Source organism: Coregonus clupeaformis, chromosome 7 (genome assembly GCF_020615455.1).
Source record: "Coregonus clupeaformis isolate EN_2021a chromosome 7, ASM2061545v1, whole genome shotgun sequence".
Lineage (NCBI taxonomy): Eukaryota > Metazoa > Chordata > Actinopteri > Salmoniformes > Salmonidae > Coregonus > Coregonus clupeaformis.
This window is the reverse complement of record NC_059198.1, coordinates 49,148,252-49,170,948: the sequence shown is the minus strand read 5'-3', so window position 1 is coordinate 49,170,948 and position 22,697 is coordinate 49,148,252. Positions and strand designations below refer to the sequence as shown.

Genomic DNA, 22,697 nt, shown 5'->3' with positions numbered 1-22,697 from the left:
AAATGCAGTTTGTGTGTGCTGCCTGCCCTGATCAAATCAAATTAATGGACAGTCCGTTTCCCAAAATATAGGCAGTACATGCAGCCCTTTGTTTTTAGTGGAGACAGTGAATGTCTGTAGTCCCGTGGGGGACTATAAAATCCCTTCAATGTTTTGCCTGATTCCGTTAATTCCCAAGTTTCCTTTTCTCCGTTTAGATTTCCCCCTTGACCGTTTGTCCCTGTTTTGCTTGGTTTTCGCTCTCAAAGTACACCTTTTTAATAGCAAAACAGCACAATTGGATGTTCTATGTCCACAACAATGTTTTAAACCCTATCAGGTGACCATTTGTGAGGTCTGGGAAAAATGTAAGACATTTAGATTTTGGGGTGTAGTTACCCTTCGTAAAGCATGCACCAGGAAGAGACCTTTGTTTGGTTAGCGTGTTGCTACAGTAGAAGTGAAATGGCCACTGGAGTGATGCAAATGATCACGGTATAAATCTGCCAGGCAGGCATAGGTTTACTGTAGTTAACATTTACTTTCTGAAGGTTTTGGGGAAAGCCATTCCTTCCCTACCAGAAGAAGGGTTATCATTAGCATCATTTCCGCTAACTGCTACACAAAGTGTAACATACGCGCGCACCGCACACATGCACACAGACAGGGGCATTCCTGTGCCGTGCCAGAAGTTCATAAATTACAATCACTGATGCATTTTGTTCATGTCTTATAACTTGGGCAAATAATTCGTTTCCTAACAAGTTGAATAGATTTAGTTGATTTCTTTTTAAGTTCAATAAATGTTTGAATATTGTTGAATTTGGTTTTAATGTCTGGATTCATTGAATTAGTCACTTAACGCCCTATTTTATAGAATGGCCCTAGTCAATAACTTGTCATATAATCAGCATAGGATATGCCCTCTTCCCCCCCAGCAAGACTCAGCAAACTCAGCCTTTATGTATATATTGGAAATGTAAGCAAAGGGTTGAGCTTCTTCAGTTTGTGTCACCAAAGTGAATCGTTTCTGTGTCCCTTTCAGAGTGAGTACACATTGACTTTATATAGTGTACCAAGAGTTGTTCCTCGCTTACGGCCACTTGCCATCCTGAATCACTGATGCATTTTGTTCATGTCTTATGATTGGATTTGGGCAAATGAATGCGTTTTTTCTAACAAGTTGAATAGATTTAGTTGATTTCTTACTAAGTTCAATAAATGTTTGAATATTGTTGAATTTCGGTTTAATGTCTGGATTCCGTGAATCGGTCCGCAACGCCTATTTTATAGGGCCCTAGTCAATGAACTTGTCATAAATCAACATAGGATATCCCCTATCCCCCCCCCCCAACAAGACTCAAATATATATATATATATATATATTGGAAATGTAAGCAGGGGTTGAGCTTCTTCAGTTTGTGTCACAAAGTGGATACGTTTCTGTGTCCCTTTCAGAGTGAGTGACACATTGACTTTATATAGTGTACCAAGAGTTGTTTCGCTCTACGGCCATACCAGCCTGAAACCCCGATCTCGCCCGACAAGCTAAGCAGGGTCGGGCCTGGTTAGTACTTGGATGGGAGACCGCCTGGGAATACCAGGTGCTGTAGCTTGTCCCAGTAGAGCGTGCTCTTGTGTCATGGAGCAACTGCTTTTTATTTATCACCCTAATAATATCATGGATTGTTATTGGACTAAATGCAGTTTGTGTGCTTGGCCCTGCCCTGATCAAATCAAATCAAATAATGGACAGTGCGTTTCCCTCAAAATATAGGCAGTACATGCAGCCTTTGTTTTTAGTCTAGGAGACAGTCAATGTCTGTAGTCCATTAGGGCACTATACAATCCCTTCAATGTTTTGCCTGATTCCGTTAATTCCCAAGTTCCTTTTTCTCCTTTAGATTTCCCCGTTGACCGTTTGTCCCTGTTTTGGCAGGTTTTCGCTCTCAAAGTACACCTTTTAATAGCAAAACAGCACAATTGGATGTTCTATGTCCACAACAATGTTTAAACCCTATCAGGTGACCATTTGTGAGGTCTGGGAAAAATGTAAGACATTTAGATGTTGGGGTGTAGTTACCCTTAAATGCAAGCATGCACCAGGAAGAGACCTTTGTTTGGTTAAGCGGTGTTGCTGTAGAACAAATGGCAACTGGAGTGATGCAAATGATCACGGTATAATTCTGCCAGGCAGGCATAGGCTACTTTGTAGTTAACGCGAAGGTTTTGGGGAAAGCCATTCCTCCCTACCAGAAGCAGGTTATCATTAGCATCATCGCTAACGGCTACACAAAGTGTAGACATACGCGCGCACCGCATCACATGCACACAGACAGGGGCATTCCTGTGCCGCTTCCAGAAAGTTCATGGAAATACGAATCACTGATGCATTTTGTTCATGTCTTATGATTGACTTGGGCAAATGAATGCGTTTTCTAACAAGTTGAATAGATTTAGTTGATTTCTTACTAAGTTCAATAAATGTTTGAATATTATTGAATTTCGGTTTAATGTCTGGATTCCGTGATTCGGTCCGCAACGCCTATTTTATAGGGCCCTAGTCAATGAACTTGTCATAAATCAACATAGGATATGCCCTCTTCCCCCACCAACAAGACTCAAATATATATATATATATATATTGGAAATGTAAGCAGGGGGTTGAGCTTCTTCAGTTTGTGTCACAAAGTGGATACGTTTCTGTGTCCCTTTCAGAGTGAGTGACACATTGACTTTATATAGTGTACCAAGAGTTGTTCCTCTACGGCCATACCAGCCTGAATACGCCTCGTCCAATCTCGGAAGCTAAGCAGCGTCGGGCCTGGTTCGTACTTGGATGGGAGACCGCCTGGGAATACCAGGTGCTGTAAGCTTTTTGTCCCAGTAGAGCGTGCTCTTGTGTCATGGAGCAACTGCTTTTTATTTATCACCCTAATAATATCATGGATTGTTATTGGACTAAATGCAGTTTGTGTGCTGCCTTGCCCTGATCAAATCAAATCAACTAATGGACAGTGCGTTTCCCTCAAAATATAGGCAGTACATGCAGCCTTTGTTTTAGTCTAGGAGACAGTCAATGTCTGTAGTCCATTAGGCACTATACAATCCCTTCAATGTTTTGCCTGATTCCGTTAATTCCCAAGTTCCCTTTTTCTCCGTTTAGATTTCCCCCGTTGACCGTTTGTCCCTGTTTTGGCAGGTTTTCGCTCCAAAAGTACACCTTTTTAATAGCAAAACAGCACAATTGGATGTTCTATGTCCACAACAATGTTTAAACCCCTATCAGGTGACCATTTGTGAGGTCTGGGAAAAATGTAAGACATTTAGATGTTGGGGTGTAGTTACCCTTAAATGCAAGCATGCACCAGGAAGAGACCTTTGTTTGGTTAGCGGTGTTGCTGTAGAACAAATGGCCACTGGAGTGATGCAAATGATCACGGTATAATTCTGCCAGGCAGGCATAGGCTACTTTGTAGTTAACATTTACTTGCGAAGGTTTTGGGGAAAGCCATTCCTTCCCCTACCAGAAGAAGGTTATCATTAGCATCATCGCTAACGGCTACACAAAGTGTAGACATACGCGCGCACCGCACACATGCACACAGACAGGGGCATTCCTGTGCCGTTCAGAAAGTTCATGGAAATACGAATCACTGATGCATTTTGTTCATGTCTTATGATTGACTTGGGCAAATGAATGCGTTTTCTAACAAGTTGAATAGATTTAGTTGATTTCTTACTAAGTTCAATAAATGTTTGAATATTGTTGAATTTCGGTTTAATGTCTGGATTCCGTGATTCGGTCCGCAACGCCTATTTTATAGGGCCCTAGTCAATGAACTTGTCATAAATCAACAAAGGATATGCCCTCTCCCCCCCACCCCAACAAGACTGAAATATATATATATATATATTGGAAATGTAAGCAGGGGTTGAGCTTCTTCAGTTTGTGTCACAAAGTGGATACGTTTCTGTGTCCTTTTCAGAGTGAGTGACACATTGACTTTATATAGTGTACCAAGAGTTGTTCCCCGCTTACGGCCATACCAGCCTGAATATGCCCGATCTCGTCTGATCTCGGAAGCTAAGCAGGGTTGGGCCTGGTTAGTACTTGGATGGGAGACCGCCTGGGAATACCAGGTGCTGTAAGCTTTTTGTCCCAGTAGAGCGTGCTCTTGTGTCATGGAGCAACTGCTTTTATTTATCACCCTAATAATATCATGGATTGTTATTGGACTAAATGCAGTTTGTGTGCTGCCCTGCCCTGATCAAATCAAATCAAATAATGGACAGTGCGTTTCCCTCAAAATATAGGTAGTACATGCAGCCTTTGTTTTTAGTCTAGGAGACAGTCAATGTCTGTAGTCCATTAGGGCACTATACAATCCCTTCAATGTTTTGCCTGATTCCGTTAATTCCCAAGTTCCCTTTTCTCCGTTTAGATTTCCCGTGACCGTTTTGTCCCTGTTTTGGCAGGTTTTCGCTCTCAAAAGTACACCTTTTAATAGCAAAACAGCACAATTGGATGTTCTATGTCCACAACAATGTTTAAACCCTATCAGGTGACCATTTGTGAGGTCTGGGAAAAATGTAAGACATTTAGATGTTGGGGTGTAGTTACCCTTAAATGCAAGCATGCACCAGGAAGAGACCTTTGTTTGGTTAAGCGGTGTTGCTGTAGAACAAATGGCAACTGGAGTGATGCAAATGATCACGGTATAATTCTGCCATGCAGGCATAGGCTACTTTGTAGTTAACATTTACTTGCGAAGGTTTTGGGGAAAGCCATTCCTTCCCTACCAGAAGAAGGTTATCATTAGCATCATCGCTAACGGCTACACAAAGTGTAGACATACGCGCGCACCGCACACATGCACACAGACAGGGGCATTCCTGTGCCGTTTCAGAAAGTTCATGGAAATACGAATCACTGATGCATTTTGTTCATGTCTTATGATTGACTTGGGCAAATGAATGCGTTTTCTAACAAGTTGAATAGATTTAGTTGATTTCTTACCAAGTTCAATAAATGTTTGAATATTGTTGAATTTCGGTTTAATGTCTGGATTCCGTGATTCGGTCCGCAACGCCTATTTTATAGGGCCCTAGTCAATGAACTTGTCATAAATCAACATAGGATATGCCCTCTTCCCCCCCACAAGACTCAAATATATATATATATATATTTGGAAATGTAAGCAGGGGTTGAGCTTCTTCAGTTTGTGTCACAAAGTGGATACGTTTCTGTGTCCTTTCAGAGTGAGTGACACATTGACTTTATATAGTGTACCAAGAGTTGTTCCCTCGCTACGGCCATACCAGCCTGAATACGCCCCGATCTCGTCCGATCTCGAAGCTAAGCAGGGTCGGGCCTGGTTAGTACTTGGATGGGAGACCGCCTGGGAATACCAGGTGCTGTAAGCTTTTTGTCCCAGTAGAGCGTGCTCTTGTGTCATGGAGCAACTGCCTTTTATTTATCACCCTAATAATATCATGGATTGTTATTGGACTAAATGCAGTTTGTGTGCTGCCCTGCCCTGACCAAATCAAATCAAATAATGGACAGTGCGTTTCCCTCAAAATATAGGCAGTACATGCAGCCTTTGTTTTTAGTCTAGGAGACAGTCAATGTCTGTAGTCCATTAGGGCACTATAAAATCCCTTCAATGTTTTGCCTGATTCCGTTAATTCCCAAGTTCCCTTTTTCTCCGTTTAGATTTCCCGTTGACCGTTTGTCCCTGTTTTGGCAGGTTTTTCGCTCTCAAAAGTACACCTTTTTAATAGCAAAACAGCACAATTGGATGTTCTATGTCCACAACAATGTTTAAACCCTATCAGGTGACCATTTGTGAGGTCTGGGAAAAATGTAAGACATTTAGATGTTTGGGGTGTAGTTACCCTTAAATGCAAGCTGCACCAGGAAGAGACCTTTGTTTGGTTGCGGTGTTGCTGTAGAACAAATGGCAACTGGAGTGATGCAAATGATCACGGTATAATTCTGCCAGGCAGGCATAGGCTACTTTGTAGTTAACATTTACTTGCGAAGGTTTTGGGGAAAGCCATTCCTTCCCTACCAGAAGAAGGTTATCATTAGCATCATCGCTAACGGCTACACAAAGTGTAGACATACGCGCGCACCGCACACATGCACACAGACAGGGGCATTCCTGTGCCGTTTCAGAAAGTTCATGGAAATACGAATCACTGATGCATTTTGTTCATGTCTTATGATTGACTTGGGCAAATGAATGCGTTTTCTAACAAGTTGAATAGATTTAGTTGATTTCTTACTAAGTTCAATAAATGTTTGAATATTGTTGAATTTCGGTTTAATGTCTGGATTCCTTGATTCGGTCCGCAACGCCTATTTTATAGGGCCCTAGTCAATGAACTTGTCATAAATCAACATAGGATATGCCCTCTTCCCCAACAAGACTCAAATATATATATATATATATTGGAAATGTAAGCAAGGGGTTGAGCTTCTTCAGTTTGTGTCACAAAGTGGATACATTTCTGTGTCCCTTTCAGAGTGAGTGACACATTGACTTTATATAGTGTACCAAGAGTTGTTCCTCGCGCTACGGCCATACCAGCCTGAATACGCCCGATCTCGTCCGATCTTGGAAGCTAAGCAGGGTCGGGCCTGGTTAGTACTTGGATGGGAGACCGCCTGGGAATACCAGGTGCTGTAAGCTTTTGTCCCAGTAGAGCGTGCTCTTGTGTCATGGAGCAACTGCCTTTTATTTATCACCCTAATAATATCATGGATTGTTATTGGACTAAATGCAGTTTGTGTGCTGCCCTGCCCTGCCCTAATCAAATCAAATAATGGACAGTGCGTTTCCCTCAAAATATAGGCAGTACATGCAGCCTTTGTTTTTAGTCTAGGAGACAGTCAATGTCTGTAGTCCATTAGGGCACTATAAAATCCCTTCAATGTTTTGCCTGATTCCGTTAATTCCCAAGTTCCCTTTTCTCCGTTTAGATTTCCCCGTTGACCGCTTGTCCCTGTTTTGGCAGGTTTTCGCTCTCAAAAGTACACCTTTTAATAGCAAAACAGCACAATTGGATGTTCTATGTCCACAACAATGTTTAAACCCTATCAGGTGACCATTTGTGAGGTCTGGGAAAATGTAAGACATTTAGATGTTGGGGTGTAGTTACCCTTAAATGCAAGCATGCACCAGGAAGAGACCTTTGTTTGGTTAAGCGGTGTTGCTGTAGAACAAATGGCAACTGGAGTGATGCAAATGATCACGGTATAATTCTGCCAGGCAGGCATAGGCTACTTTGTAGTTAACATTTACTTGCGAAGGTTTTGGGGAAAGCCATTCCTTCCTACCAGAAGAAGGTTATCATTAGCATCATCGCTAACGGCTACACAAAGTGTAGACATACGCGCACCGCACACATGCACACAGACAGGGGCTTTCCTGTGCCGTTTCAGAAAGTTCATGGAAATACGAATCACTGATGCATTTTGTTCATGTCTTATGATTGACTTGGGCAAATGAATGCATTTTCTAACAAGTTGAATAGATTTAGTTGATTTCTTACTAAGTTCAATAAATGTTTGAATATTGTTAAATTTCGGTTTAATGTCTGGATTCCTTGATTCGGTCCGCAACGCCTATTTTATAGGGCCCTAGTCAATGAACTTGTCATAAATCAACATAGGATATGCCCTCTCCCCCCCCAACAAGACTCAAATATTGTGATTGTGGAGGCCAGGTCATCTAATGTATTACTCCATCACTCTCCTTCTTGGTAAAATAGCCCTTACACAGCCTGGAGGTGTGTTGGGTCATTGTCCTGTTGAAAGACAAATAATAATCCCACTAAGCCCAAACCTGATGGGATGGTGTATCGCTGTAGAATGCTGTGGTAGCCATGCTGGTTAAGTGTGCCTTGAATTCTAAATAAATCACAGACAGTGTCACCAGCAAATCACCCCCACACCATAACACCTCCTCCTCCATGCTTTACGGTGGGAACCACACAGCGGAGATCATCCATTCACCTACTCTGCGTCTCACAAAGACACGGTGGTTGGAACCAAAAATCTCCAATGTCCATTGGTCGTGTTACTTTGCCCAAGCAGGTCTCTTCTTCTTATTGGTGTCCTTTAGTAGTGGTTTCTTTGCAGCAATTTGACCATGAAGACCTAATTCACACAGCCCCTCTGAAAAGTTGATGTTGAGACGTCTGTGACTTGAACTGTGAAGCATTTATTTGGGATGCAATTTCTGAGGCTGGTAACTCTAATGAACTTTTCTTCTGCAGCAGAGGTAACTCTGGGTCTTCCTTTCCTATGGCGGTCCTCATGACAGCCAGTTTCATCATAGCGCATGAAGGTTTTTGTGACTGCACTTGAAGAAACGTTAAAAGTTCTTGGGGCGGCAGGTAGCTTAGTGGTTAAGAGTGTTGTGCCAGTAACCGAAAGGTCGCTGGTTCTAATCCCCGAGCCGATTAGGTGAAAAATCGGTCGATGTGCCCTTGAGCAAGGTACTTAACCCTAATTGCTCCTGTAAGTTGCTCTGGATAAGAGCGTCTGCTAAATGACTAAAATGTAAAAATGTTCTTGACATATTCCGTATTGACTGACCTTAAAGTAATGATGGACTGTCTTTGCTTATTTGAGCTGTTCTTGCCATAATATGGACTTGGTATTTTACCAAATAGGGCTATCAACTGATTGGCTCAAACACATTAAGAAGGAAAGAAATCCCACAAATTAGCTTTTAAGAAGGCGCAACTGTTAATTGAAATGCATTCCAGGTGACTACCTCATGAAGCTGGTTGAGAGAATGCCAAGAGTGTGCAAAGTTGTCATCAAGGCAAAGGGTGGCTATTTGAAGAATCTCAAATCTATAATATATTTTGATTTGTTTAACACTTTTTTGGTTACCACATGATTCCATATGTGTTATTTCATAGTTTGGCATCTTCACTATTATTTTACAATGTAAAAATAAAGAAAAACCCTGGAATGAGCAGGTGTGTCCAAACATTTGACTGGTACTGTATATGGAAATACCAAAAAGATTAAAGAACATATAACGGATAAATGCAGTGAAATGTGTTGTTATCTGCCTTGGTCATGGACACATTGACACATTTTTTCAGCTTCGGTATTCAAACCAGCGACCTTTCAGTTACTGGCCCAGCGCTCCAACCTCTAGGCTACCTGCCATGAGCCAAGCATGTTTACATGTAGAATGGAATAGGTAATATGACCACTATGATTAATGTCATTGTCAGTTCTACCACCTCAACATTGTCCATTTTAAACAGGGTTAAATATCTAGTTAGGGGGGGCACTGTGTAACTGTCAGAAGATATGTGCTTCAGTCAGAAAAATGTTCTCTCATCTCTTCGGTCTCAGCTAGCTAGCCAGCCAGTAGCTACCGAAACAGCTAGCCAGCCAAGCTAGCTGCAGAAATGAAAACCATCAAATACACTTTTCCTAATATTATGACTTACATCAACATCCTTAGCTTGCCCATTCACTAAATATACTGTTAAATAACTCTGACTGACACCCAATAGCTTAAGGATGCTGAGCTATTTAACGTTATAATGAGAAAGATGTTGTTATTATGAAATAATCTGTTGCAAGTTATTATGAGAAATAGCTTTATTATGCCGAAACATTAGCATAGGCTACTCGGCAAGCTTGGCTTCCTCTCATGCACAGGTTGACATTATGGCCGGTTTGCTTGAGTTGATCAACTTTTATTTTTTGAGGCATTGGGAAATATTAGTGTCATTGAGCAATATAGATGGTGTTGTCAATACTTTACATACATTGCAGAGAATTCTGAGTTCTCTAAGGCTCTACAGACGGAAAAAACAATTGGACCTCCTTGACATAGCATTACTCCTTCTTGATCTAGGCTGACATGGGAAGCTTTATGGATACAAATTAATCTTAAACGCATCCAAGTGGGATATGTGGTGACTCATAACACAGTCAGGTGTTTACTTCATATTCAAGTCCCCAATGGAGTGCGCATTTGTGTGGAAGTCTCTGGGAATGACATTAGCCAGCTAGCTACCTTACCTTCACAAACAAGAAAGACGACATAGAGGAACAGCTTAGCTAGCTAAGTGTCCTTTTTGTCTTGTAATTTCACATTTGGAAGGTGCACTGAAACAAAATTATTATTTCATTTCTAGCACAGCCAACAACTAGCAAGCAAAATATATGAATAATGCGCTGAAATTAGCGACTGAGGGGTCACTATGGTAGTTAGCAATGGCTATTCTCAGGAACAAGCAAGCCCCTATCTGAGAAGCATGTTCGACTGATCGAGTATTCTATTCAATGCATTGTCAATGAACACATGATTTCATAAAAAGTGCATTAGAGTGGCTTGGAAATACAATGACATTGCAAAATGAGGCAAATAATTAGTAGGAAAACATATTTTCATCATTTTGATGTCATCAGATTGACTTTAGGTGCAGTATAACGTTAGCTAGCTAGATTGCTAAGATTTAGGGGAGACCACCGATTTTAGCTAGCTAGCTAACATTAGCATTGATAGCTATTTTTGATTAACTTTGTTAGCTAATGACAACGTTGCCATCCATTTGACGACATGATAATGACTCCTGAGTGGCGCAGTGGTCTAAGGCACCGCATCGCAGTGCTAACTGTGCCACTAGAGATCCTGGTTCGAATCCAGGCTCTGTCGCAGCCGGCCGCGACCGGGAGACTCATGGGCGGCGCACAATTGGCCCAGCGTCGTCCAGGGTAGGGGAGGGAATGGCCGGCAGGGATGTAGCTCAGTTGATAAAGCATGGCGTTTGCAACGCCAGGGTTGTGGGTTCGTTTCCCACGGGGGGCCAGTATACAAAAATATGTATTCACTAACTGTAAGTCGCTCTGGATAAGAGCGTCTGCTAAATGACTAAAATGTAAATGTAATAATGATGGCAAAGTTGTTTCCTACTAAACATTTGCCTACTTTAGCAATGCCATCATATTTCCAGGCCACTATAGTGTTATTTAGACTAAACAGCCATTAGCTTCCATTTATCACACCACTAAGGCGCCAGTGGGCGGCTTGAGAACGTTCATAACAATGGCATGATGTAACCCAGTGACGGAGGTGCAACCTATGAATAGCAACATTTGTTTTTGCGTTATTCTATTTTACCCAGCTCTCACACTGTGTGTGTATGTGTGTGTGTGTCTATCTGTCCGTCTTGGAGTTCCAGATGTGGCGGCCACTGGAGGGCAACTTTAATACTGGAGCACATGTAGGAGCTCATCGTCATGAAATTAATCTATAACAGCTGATACAAGTATCCTATATTAGATGCCACTACAGTGCTAGCTAACTAGTAAATGTACACCGCAGGCGCATTGGCAACATTTCGTAAGTCCAGCTTGGTGAAGACCCGGGCTCCCTGCAATGACTCGAATGCCGTCAGGGGGAGTGGGTAGCGGTTCTTAACCGTGATGTCATTGAGCGCCTGGTAATCAATGCACGGCCGCTGCCCACCGTCCTTTTTGCCCACGAAGAAGAAGCGCCCGCGGTGAGGTAGAGGGGGCAGATGAGACCCTTGACGAGTGCCTCGTCGATATACTCCCTCATTGACAGTGTCTCCGGCAGGGACAAGGAAAACAATTGCACTCGTGTGGGCATGGATTTACATTAGGATTTCATGTAATGGACATACACAAAATAGTCAAAATTGGTGAAGGGAAATGAAAAAAATTACTTGTTTCAAAAAATTCAACAAAATAAATAACGGAAAAGTTGTGCGTGCATATGTATTCACCCCCTTTGCTATGAAGCCCCTAAATAAGATCTGATGCAACCAATTACCTTCAGAAGTCACATAATTTGTTAAATAAAGTCCACCTGTGTGCAATCTAAGTGTCACATGATCTCAGTATATACAGTTGAAGTCGGAAGATTACATACACTTAGGTTGGAGTCATTAAAACTTGTTTTTCAACCACTCCACAAATTTCTTGTTAACAAACTATAGTTTTGGCAAGTCGGTTAGGACATCTTCTATGTGCATGACACAAGTACATTTTCCAACAATTGTTTACAGACAGATTATTTCACTTATAATTCACTGTATCACAATTCCAGTGGGTCAGAAGTTTCCATACACTAAGTTGACTGTGCCTTTAAACAGCTTGAAAAATTCCGTAGCTCAGCTGGTAGAGCACGGCGCTTGTAACGCCAAGGTAGTGGGTTCGATCCCCGGGACCACCCATACACAAAAATGTATGCACGCATGACTGTAAGTCGCTTTGGATAAAAGGGTCTGCTAAATGGCATATTATTATTATTATGTTATCATGGCTTTAGAAGCTTCTGATAGGCTAATTGACATCATTTGAGTCAATTGGAGGTGTAACTGTAATGTATTTCAAGGCATACCTTCAAACTCAGTGCCTCTTTGTTTGACATCATGGGAAAATCAAAAGAAATCAGCCATGACCTCAGAAACAAAATGGTAGACCTCCACAAGTCTGGTTCATCCTTGGGAGCAATTTCCAAATGCCTGAAGGTACCACGTTCATCTGTACAAACAATTGTACACAAGTATAAACACCATGGGGACCACACAGCTGTCATACAGCTCAGGAAGGGAGATGCGTTCTGTCTCCCAGAGATGAACGTACTTTGGTTCAAAAGTGCAAATCAATCCCAGAACAACAGCAAAGGACCCTGTGAAGATGCTGGAGGAAACATGTACAAAAGTATCTATATCAACAGTAAAACTAGTCCTATATCGACATAACCTGAAAGCCGCTCAGCAAGGAAGAAGCCACTGCTCCAAAACAACCATAGAAAAAAGCCAGACTATGGTTTGCAACTGCACACATGGGGACAAAGATCATACTTTTTTGGAGAAATGTCCTCTGGTTTGATGAAACAAAACAAGAACTGTTTGACCATAACCGACCATCGTTATGTTTGGAGGAAAAAGGGGGTAATTGCAAGCCAAGAACACCATCCCAACCGTGAAGCACGGGGTGGCAGCATCATCTGTGTGGGTGCTTTGCTGCAGGAGGGACTGGTGCACTTCACAAAATAGATGGCATCATGAGGAAGGAAAATTATGTGGATATATTGAAGCAACATCTCAAGACATCAGTCAGGGAAGTTAAAAGCTTGGTCGGCAAATGGGTCTTCCAAATGGACAATGACCCCAACCATACTTCCAAAGTTGTGGCAAAATGGCTTAAGGAGAACAAAGTCAAGGTATTGAGTATATCACAAAGCCCCTGACCTCAATCCTATAGAAAATGTGTGGGCAGAACTGAAAAGCGTGTGCTACTCAAGGAGGCCTACAAACCTGACTCCCCATACATATGGAAGAAGGTACTCTGGTCAGATGAGACTAAAATTGTGCTTTTTGGCCATCAAGGAAATCGCTATGTCTGGCGCAAACCCAACACCTCTCATCACCCCGAGAACACCATCCCCACAGTGTAGCATGGTGGTGGCAGCATCATGCTGTGGGGATGGTTTTCAGCGGCAGGGACTGGGAAACTGGTCAGAATTGAAGGAATGATAGATGGCGCTAAATACAGTGAAGTTCTTGAGGGAAACCTGTTTCAGTCTCCAGAGATTTGAGACTGGGACGGAAGTTCACCTTCCAGCAGAACAATGACCCTAAGCATACTGCTAAAGCAACACTCCGAGTGGTTTAAGGGGAAACATTTAAATGTCTTGGAATGGCCTAGTCAAAGTCCAGACGTCAATCCAATTGAGAATCTGTGGTATGACTTAACGTTGCTGTACACCAGCGGAACCCATCCAACTTGAAGGAGCTGGAGCAGTTTTGCCTTGAAGAATGGGCAAAAATCCCAGTGGCTAGATGTGCCAAGCTTATAGAGACATACCCCAACAGACTTGCAGCTTGGTAATTGCTGCAAAAGGTGGCTCTACATAGTATTGACTTTGGGGGGTGAATAGTTATAACGTATTCACCCCCTTGGAATTTTTCCTACTTTGTTGCCTTACAACCTGGAATTAAAATTGATTTTTGGGGGGTTTGTATCATTTGATTTACACAACATGCCTACCACTTTGAAGATGCAAAATGTTTTTTCTTGTGAAATAAACAAGAAATAAGACAAAAAAACAGAGAACTTTTCGTCACTGTAGGGGCGGAATGCACATATTATTGTTGCGAATGCCATTATACCAAAGAAGAAGAACACATTTTGAAAAATAAAAAATAATATTCTAATTAAATTGTTAGAAAACAGGCTACATTAATTTTAGTTCATGCCAGTGAAATACAAATAACAAAATAAGTATTGAAAGTATTGAAATACTTATATCATATACATGTAACAGAAATACTGCCTATCATTGGCACTAGCTACCTGCGCTGTAAATCTGCAACAGTTTACTAACCACTAATGCACTGTAAATTCTAGAAATACAGCATGTTATTGCTAGTCAGGTGTTCCAGTAATATGTTGTAAATGTGTGTTACAGTAAAGGTCCTGTAAATCTACAATAATTAACTGGCAACTGTCCTGCCAGTATTTACTGTAAACATTTCAGGATATTTTTACTGTGTATGCTAGTCTACATGATGAAATTATTATGGATAAGAGCGAGATTTTTTTTTTTTTTGTCAATCGGCAGTCAAGCATCGATCATCATGTCACCAGAATAAAAACATAAGGAACGGCAGCACTGCTAAGTACACATTTAAGGGGGAGGATTGTCCAGCAATTTTACATAACCCACAATTTACATTCAGAATGCAGAAAGGAGTTGGTAGACTGTTGGTAGAGACTACCTAAATCATTTAAACTGGAAAAAGCCTTCTCAGTAACGGTTGCAACAAATCCAACCACTTACAGTGAGGGAAAAAAAGTATTTGATCCCCTGCTGATTTTGTACGGTTTGCCCACTGACAAAGAAATGATCAGTCTATAATTTTAATGGTAGGTTTATTTGAACAGTGAGAGACAGAATAACAACAAAATAATCCAGAAAAACGCATGTCAAAAATGTTAGAAATTGATTTGCATTTTAATGAGGGAAATAAGTATTTGACCCCCTCTCAATCAGAAAGATTTCTGGTTTCCCAGGTGTCTTTTATACAGGTAACGAGCTGAGATTAGGAGCACACCTTAAAGGGAGTGCTCCAATCTCAGCTTGTTACCTGTATGAAAGACACCTGTCCACAGAAGCAATCAATCAATCAGATTCCAAACTCTCCACCATGGCCAAGACCAAAGAGCTCTCCAAGGATGTCAGGGACAAGATTGTAGACCTACACAAGACTGGAATAGGCTACAAGAGCATCGCGCAAGCAGCTTGGTGAGAAGGTGACAGTTGGTGCGATTATTCGGAAATGGAAGAAACACAAAAGATTTGTCAATCTCCTCGGCTTGGGGCTACATGCAAGATCTCACCTCGTGGAGTTGCAATGATCATGAGAATGGTGAGGAATCAGCCCAGAACTACACGGGAGAATCTTGTCAATGATCTCAAGGCAGCTGGGACCATATTCACCAAGAAAACAATTGGTAACACACTCGCCCTGAAGGACTGAAATCCTGCAGCGCCCTGCAAGGTCCCCCCTGCTCAAGAAAGCACATATACAGGCCCATCTGAAGTTTGCCAATGAACATCTGAATGATTCAGAGGAGAACTGGGTGAAAGTGTTGTGGTCAGATGAGACCAAAATCGAGCTCTTTGGCATCAACTCAACTCACCGTGTTTTGGAGGAGGAGGAATGCTGTCTATAACCCAAAGAACACCATCCCCACCGGCCAAACATGGAGGTGGGAAACATTATGCTTTGGGGGTGTTTTTCTGCTAAGGGGACAGGACAACTTCACCGAATCAAAGGGACGTGGACGGGGCCATGTACCGTCAAATCTTCAGCCAGGGCATTGGAAAACGGGTTGTGGATGGGTATTCCAGCATGACAATGACCCAAAACACACGGCCAAGGCAACAAAGGAGTGGCTCAGAAGAAGCACATTAAGGTCCTGGAGTGGCCTAGCCAGTCTCCAGACCTTAATCCCATAGAAAATCTGTGGAGGGAGCTGAAGGTTCGAGTTGCCAAACGTCAGCCTTGAAACCTTAATGACTTGGAGAAGATCTGCAAAGAGGAGTGGGACAAAATCCCTCTTGAGATGTGTGCAAACCTGGTGGCCAACTACAAGAAACGTCTGACCTCTGTGATTGCCAACAAGGGTTTGCCACCAAGTACTAAGTCATGTTTTGCAGAGTTGTCAAATACTTTGTTTCCCCCCATTAAAATGCAAGTCAATTGATAACATTTTTTGACATACCCGTTTTTCTGGATTTTTTTTTGTTATTCTGTCTCTCACTGTTCAAATAAACCTACCATTAAAATTATAGACTGATCATGTCTTTGTCAGTGGGCAAACGTACAAAATAAGCAGGGGATCAAAAACTTTTTTCCCTCACTGTACAGATTAGATTGGTTTAGGAAAATGTATGTTACATACACTACATATGAAAACTTTGTGGACACCTTAAAATGAGTGGATTCGGATATTTCAGCCACACCGTTGCTGACAGATATATACAATCGAGCATGCAGCCATGCAATCTACATAGACAAACATTGGCAGTAGAATGGCCTTACTGAAGAGCTCAGTGACTTTCAATGTGGCATCGTCATAGGATGCCATCTTTCCAAAAAAATCATTCTTAAATGTCTGCCCTGCTAGAGCTGCCTCGTTCAACTATAACTGCTGTTATTGTGAAGTGGAAATGTCTAGGAACAACAGCGGCTCAGCCGCAAAGTGGTTAATGAAATGGGTTTCCATGACCGAAGCAGCCACACAAGTCTAAGATCACCATGCGCAATGCCAAGCATCGACTGGAGTGGTGTAAAGCTTGCCGCCATTAGACTCTCGGAGCAGTGGAAACACGTTCTCTGGAATGATGAATCAAGTTCACCATCTGGCAGTTCGACAGACTGGTTTTGGCGGATGCCAGAGAATGCTACCTGCCCCAATGCATAGTGCCAACTGTAAAGTTTGGTGGAGGAGGAATAATGATCTGGGGCTGTTTTTCATGGTTCAGGCTACGCCCCATGATTTGGAACCAGATGTTTGACGAGCAGGTTACCACATACTTTTGGTCATGTACTGTATCATTGTGTAATAATATCAAAATAATTAATGTACATGCAAAAACAATTCAAAAAATCAACCTGCAACAGAAAATGCTGGGCAATATGACAATAACACCCCTCCCACATATGTGTATACGCCATAGTTTTACCCTCCCTGTCTCTGGTTACTGTTAATGGAGTTAAAAGTCCTCAGTCCCAATCAACTCCAGTTATTAACACTAACTCCAGGAAGCATATCACTCTGTAGTGAATTTAGCTCTAAATGTTTTTACTCTGTGATTTCAATTCTCCTTGATTTACTATAGAGCCTGTCTGCGTTCGTGATTTCTGTAACCATTATCTAATCTGTCAAATGAATATGTAGCTTAAAGTTATGTAAGTGTTTGTATTTATTTTTGCAATAAGATGGTGACACTACAATAACACACATTTACAATAGGCCTATATCTAAAAACAGATACAGCTAATGAGCTACTGTAGTAGGTCAAAGCTGTGTGCTGTAAAACCTTGGTAGAGCATTTCGCTAATGCTTCAGACCAATCCATACTTCTCACTTAAATCATAGCTTTTAAGTATTATACAATGTTTCTAAATGCAAAGCCTGCGCTCTGTCAACAAGCTTGTGTCTGCATTTTCTGTGACAGATGCATGCCCACAGTCAGCCACCCTGCCATCAAGCAGTCCCTGGGCTGTACCGTAGGGATGGCGTGCATCTCACATATGAGGGTGACAACCTTTTCCTGGAGCGTTTGAGAGCTGGTCTGTCTTCCGTTCTCACTTTAATGCCACTCCATGAACCAAAATGCTCTTTTAAGAGCCACCTAATAAATACAAATAAGCACAGACCGTGCATCGTGTACGCGCCGGTGCTCAAAATGTGTCAAAATGGTTCCTCTGGGGAGGCAAACCCTGTCACGGATGCCGCCGAGGCTGCTCCTCCTGCTTGCTCGGGCAGGCTTCGGCGTTCGTCGTCCCCGGAGTACTAGCTACTACCACTTGATGTTTTCGATGTTTGTTTTGTCATGTCTAGTTGGTGCACCTGTTTCGTATTCTGTATTGATTATGTCACCTATAAGTTCCCCTGTGTTATGTTTGCATTTTGTGTGTTATTGTCCGCTTGTCTTGAATGTATTGGTTCGGTACCTTGGCTATCCATGTTGTTTCACGCGCCCGCGTATTTGTTCGCCTCTAGTGTTTCGAGGCCGTTTATTTTGTGTGCATATAGAGTTCGTTAGTAAAGTCGTCTTGACTTATCCTCTGTGTCCTGCGCTTGACTTCACCACCGCATCCACATCAGCACTCTTGACAAACCCACCATTTTCAGATCCCCAGGCGGCAACGCTAACCGTTACACTACGAACCCTGTTAAAAATATATTAACTTGACACTATTTAAATGGGTAGTTTGGTGATGATAGGAAGCTTTCGTTCCAAAATGTTTTTAATCATTCACTCAGTACTGATTGAACGTTTATTTATCTTGCTTGGTTTTAAAAATTGAATAAAACAGCTGAAAACAGCCTTGTTTAATCACATAGCTAACCAAGTTATCAAGCATGACATTTCTTTTAACTGCGCAAAGGTCGAGCGAGCAAGGAATAGCTAGCACCCCCTTGCTACCTTTTACTTGCGCATGGCGACTTCAAATTTTTGGTAAAACACAAAAAAGTAACTTGACACTGTGTTGATCAGTCAGTCAGCGCAAATTTGGATTTAAATGGCATGAAGAAAATTAAATTAACAGAGGATAGGGCATACTGAATCCATGCATCATGAGGTAAGGGAATTTGTTCTGGACGCTCAAACAGTGACGTGTCTGTCTGTTATATTGATCAAGCTAGCTAATTAGCTAGTAAGCATGTGTACTCTGCAACTCAAAGCCGATTATAGCTACTTACAGTGAGGGAAAAAAGTATTTGATCCCCTGCTTATTTTGTACGTTTGCCCACTGACAAAGACATGATAAGTCTATCATTTTAATGGTAAGTTTATTTGAACAGTGAGAGACAGAATAACAACAAAATAATCCAGAAAAACGCATGTCAAAAATGTTATGAATTGATTTGCATTTTAATGAGGGAAATAAGTATTTGACCCCTCTGCAAAACATGACTTAGTGGCAAAACCCTTGATGGCAACCACAGAGGTCAGACGTTTCTTGTAGTTGGCCACCAGGTTTGCACACATCTCAGGAGGGATTTTGTCCCACTCCTCTTTGCAGATATTCTCCAAGTCATTAAGGTTTCAAGGCTTTGTTGCATTACAACCTGTAATTTAAATTGATTTTTATTTGGATTTCATGTAATGGACATACAAAAATTTTCCAAATTGGTGAAGTGAAATGAAAACTTCAAAGAATTCTAGAAAATAAATAACGGACAAGTTGTGCGTGCAGATGTATTCACCCCATTTGCTATGAAGCCCCTAAATAAGATCTGGTACAACCAATTACCTTCAGAAGTCACATAATTAGTTAAATAAAGTCCACCTGTGTGCAATCTTAGTGTCACATGATTTGTCACATGATCTCAGTATATATACACCTGTTCTGAAAGGCCCCAGAGTCTGCAACACCACTAAGCAAGGGGCACCACCAAGCATGCTGCACCATGAAGACCAATGAGCTCTCAAAACAGGAAAATATCAAAAACTGTGCACATCCCAAGGAGCACCATTAAATCCATTATTAAAAATTTGAAAGAATATGGCACAACAATAAACCTGCCAAGAGAGGGCCACCCACCAAAATTCACGGACCATGCAAGGAGGGCATTAATCAGAGAGGCAACAAAGTGACCAAAGATAACCCTGAAGGAGCTGCAAAGCTCCACAGCGGAGATTGGAGTATCTGTCCATAGGACCACTTTAAGCCAAACACTCCACAGAGCTGGGCTTTATGGAAGAGTGGCCAGAAAAAAGCCATTGCTTAAAGAAAAAAATAAGCAAACATGTTTGGTGTTCACCAAAAAGCATGTGGGAGACTCCCCATACATATGGAAGAAGGTACTCTGGTCAGATGAGACTAAAATTGTGCTTTTTGGCCATCAAGGAAATCGCTATGTCTGGCGCAAACCCAACACCTCTCATCACCCCGAGAACACCATCCCCACAGTGTAGCATGGTGGTGGCAGCATCATGCTGTGGGGATGGTTTTCAGCGGCAGGGACTGGGAAACTGGTCAGAATTGAAGGAATGATAGATGGCGCTAAATACAGTGAAGTTCTTGAGGGAAACCTGTTTCAGTCTTCCAGAGATTTGAGACTGGGACGGAAGTTCACCTTCCAGCAGAACAATGACCCTAAGCATACTGCTAAAGCAACACTCGAGTGGTTTAAGGGGAAACATTTAAATGTCTTGGAATGGCCTAGTCAAAGTCCAGACGTCAATCCAATTGAGAATCTGTGGTATGACTTAAACGTTGCTGTACACCAGCGGAACCCATCCAACTTGAAGGAGCTGGAGCAGTTTTGCCTTGAAGAATGGGCAAAAATCCCAGTGGCTAGATGTGCCAAGCTTATAGAGACATACCCCAAGAGACTTGCAGCTGTAATTGCTGCAAAAGGTGGCTCTACATAGTATTGACTTTGGGGGGGTGAATAGTTATGCACGTATTCACCCCCCTTGGAATTTTTCCTACTTTGTTGCCTTACAACCTGGAATTAAAATTGATTTTTGGGGGGTTTGTATCATTTGATTTACACAACATGCCTACCACTTTGAAGATGCAAAATGTTTTTTCTTGTGAAATAAACAAGAAATAAGACAAAAAAACAGAGAACTTTTCGCAAGCCACTGTAGGGGGCGGAATGCACATATTATTGTTGCGAATGCCATTATACCAAAGAAGAAGAACACATTTTTGAAAAAATAAAAAATAATATTCTAATTAAATTGTTACAAAATAGGCTACATTAATTTTAGTTCATGCCAGTGAAATACAAATAACAAAATAAGTATTGAAAGTATTGAAATACTTATATCATATACATGTAACAGAAATACTGCCTATCATTGGCACTAGCTACCTGCGCTGTAAATCTGCAACAGTTTACTAACCACTAATGCACTGTAAATTCTAGAAATACAGCATGTTATTGTAGTCAGGTGTTCCAGTAATATGCTGTAAATGTGTGTTACAGTAAAGGTCCTGTAAATCTACAATAATTTACTGGCAACTGTCCTGCCAGTATTTACTGTAAACATTTCAGGATATTTTTACTGTGTATGCTAGTCTACATGATGAAATTATTATGGATAAGAGCGAGAATTTTTTTTTTTTTGTCAATCGGCAGTCAAGCATCGATCATCATGTCACCAGAATAAAAACATAAGGAACGGCAGCACTGCTAAAGTACACATTTAAGGGGGAGGATTGTCCAGCAATTTTACATAACCCACAATTTACATTCAGAATGCAGAAAGGAGTTGGTAGACTGTTGGTAGAGACTACCTAAATCATGTAAACTGGAAAAGCCTTCTCAGTAACGGTTGCAATAAATCCAACCACTTACAGTGAGGGAAAAAAAGTATTTGATCCCCTGCTGATTTTGTACGTTTGCCCACTGACAAAGAAATGATCAGTCTATAATTTTAATGGTAGGTTTATTTGAACAGTGAGAGACAGAATAACAACAAAATAATCCAGAAAAACGCATGTCAAAAATGTTAGAAATTGATTTGCATTTTAATGAGGGAAATAAGTATTTGACCCCCTCTCAATCAGAAAGATTTCTGGCTCCCAGGTGTCTTTTATACAGGTAACGAGCTGAGATTAGGAGCACACTCTTAAAGGGAGTGCTCCTAATCTCAGCTTGTTACCTGTATAAAAGACACCTGTCCACAGAAGCAATCAATCAATCAGATTCCAAACTCTCCACCATGGCCAAGACCAAAGAGCTCTCCAAGGATGTCAGGGACAAGATTGTAGACCTACACAAGACTGGAATAGGCTACAAGAGCATCGCGAAGCAGCTTGGTGAGAAGGTGACAGTTGGTGCGATTATTCGCAAATGGAAGAAACACAAAAGATTTGTCAATCTCCCTCGGCTTGGGGCTACATGCAAGATCTCACCTCGTGGAGTTGCAATGATCATGAGAATGGTGAGGAATCAGCCCAGAACTACACGGGAGAATCTTGTCAATGATCTCAAGGCAGCTGGGACCATATTCACCAAGAAAACAATTGGTAACACACTACGCCCTGAAGGACTGAAATCCTGCAGCGCCCGCAAGGTCCCCCTGCTCAAGAAAGCACATATACAGGCCCATCTGAAGTTTGCCAATGAACATCTGAATGATTCAGAGGAGAACTGGGTGAAAGTGTTGTGGTCAGATGAGACCAAAATCGAGCTCTTTGGCATCAACTCAACTCGCCGTGTTTGGAGGAGGAGGAATGCTGTCTATGACCCAAAGAACACCATCCCCACCGTCAAACATGGAGGTGGAAACATTATGCTTTGGGGGTGTTTTTCTGCTAAGGGGACAGGACAACTTCACCGAATCAAAGGGACGATGGACGGGGCCATGTACCGTCAAATCTTCAGCCAGGGCATTGAAAACGGGTTGTGGATGGGTATTCCAGCATGACAATGA

General features: G+C 41.8%; 2 non-coding genes and 2 pseudogenes across 2 annotated transcripts; all 4 read left to right on the top strand.

Moving 5' to 3' along the window:
• The first annotated feature begins 1,483 nt into the window (after window positions 1–1,483).
• Window positions 1,484–1,595, top strand: LOC123491341 (annotated as a pseudogene).
• A 2,420-nt stretch (window positions 1,596–4,015) lies between these two features.
• Window positions 4,016–4,134, top strand: LOC123491343. Its single transcript, XR_006661288.1, has one exon. It is a non-coding gene; the product is annotated as a 5S ribosomal RNA (ribosomal RNA).
• A 1,154-nt stretch (window positions 4,135–5,288) lies between these two features.
• On the top strand, window positions 5,289–5,406 carry LOC123491340 (annotated as a pseudogene).
• A 1,156-nt stretch (window positions 5,407–6,562) lies between these two features.
• Window positions 6,563–6,680, top strand: LOC123491339. Its single transcript, XR_006661287.1, has one exon. It is a non-coding gene; the product is annotated as a 5S ribosomal RNA (ribosomal RNA).
• The last annotated feature ends 16,017 nt before the right edge of the window (window positions 6,681–22,697 follow it).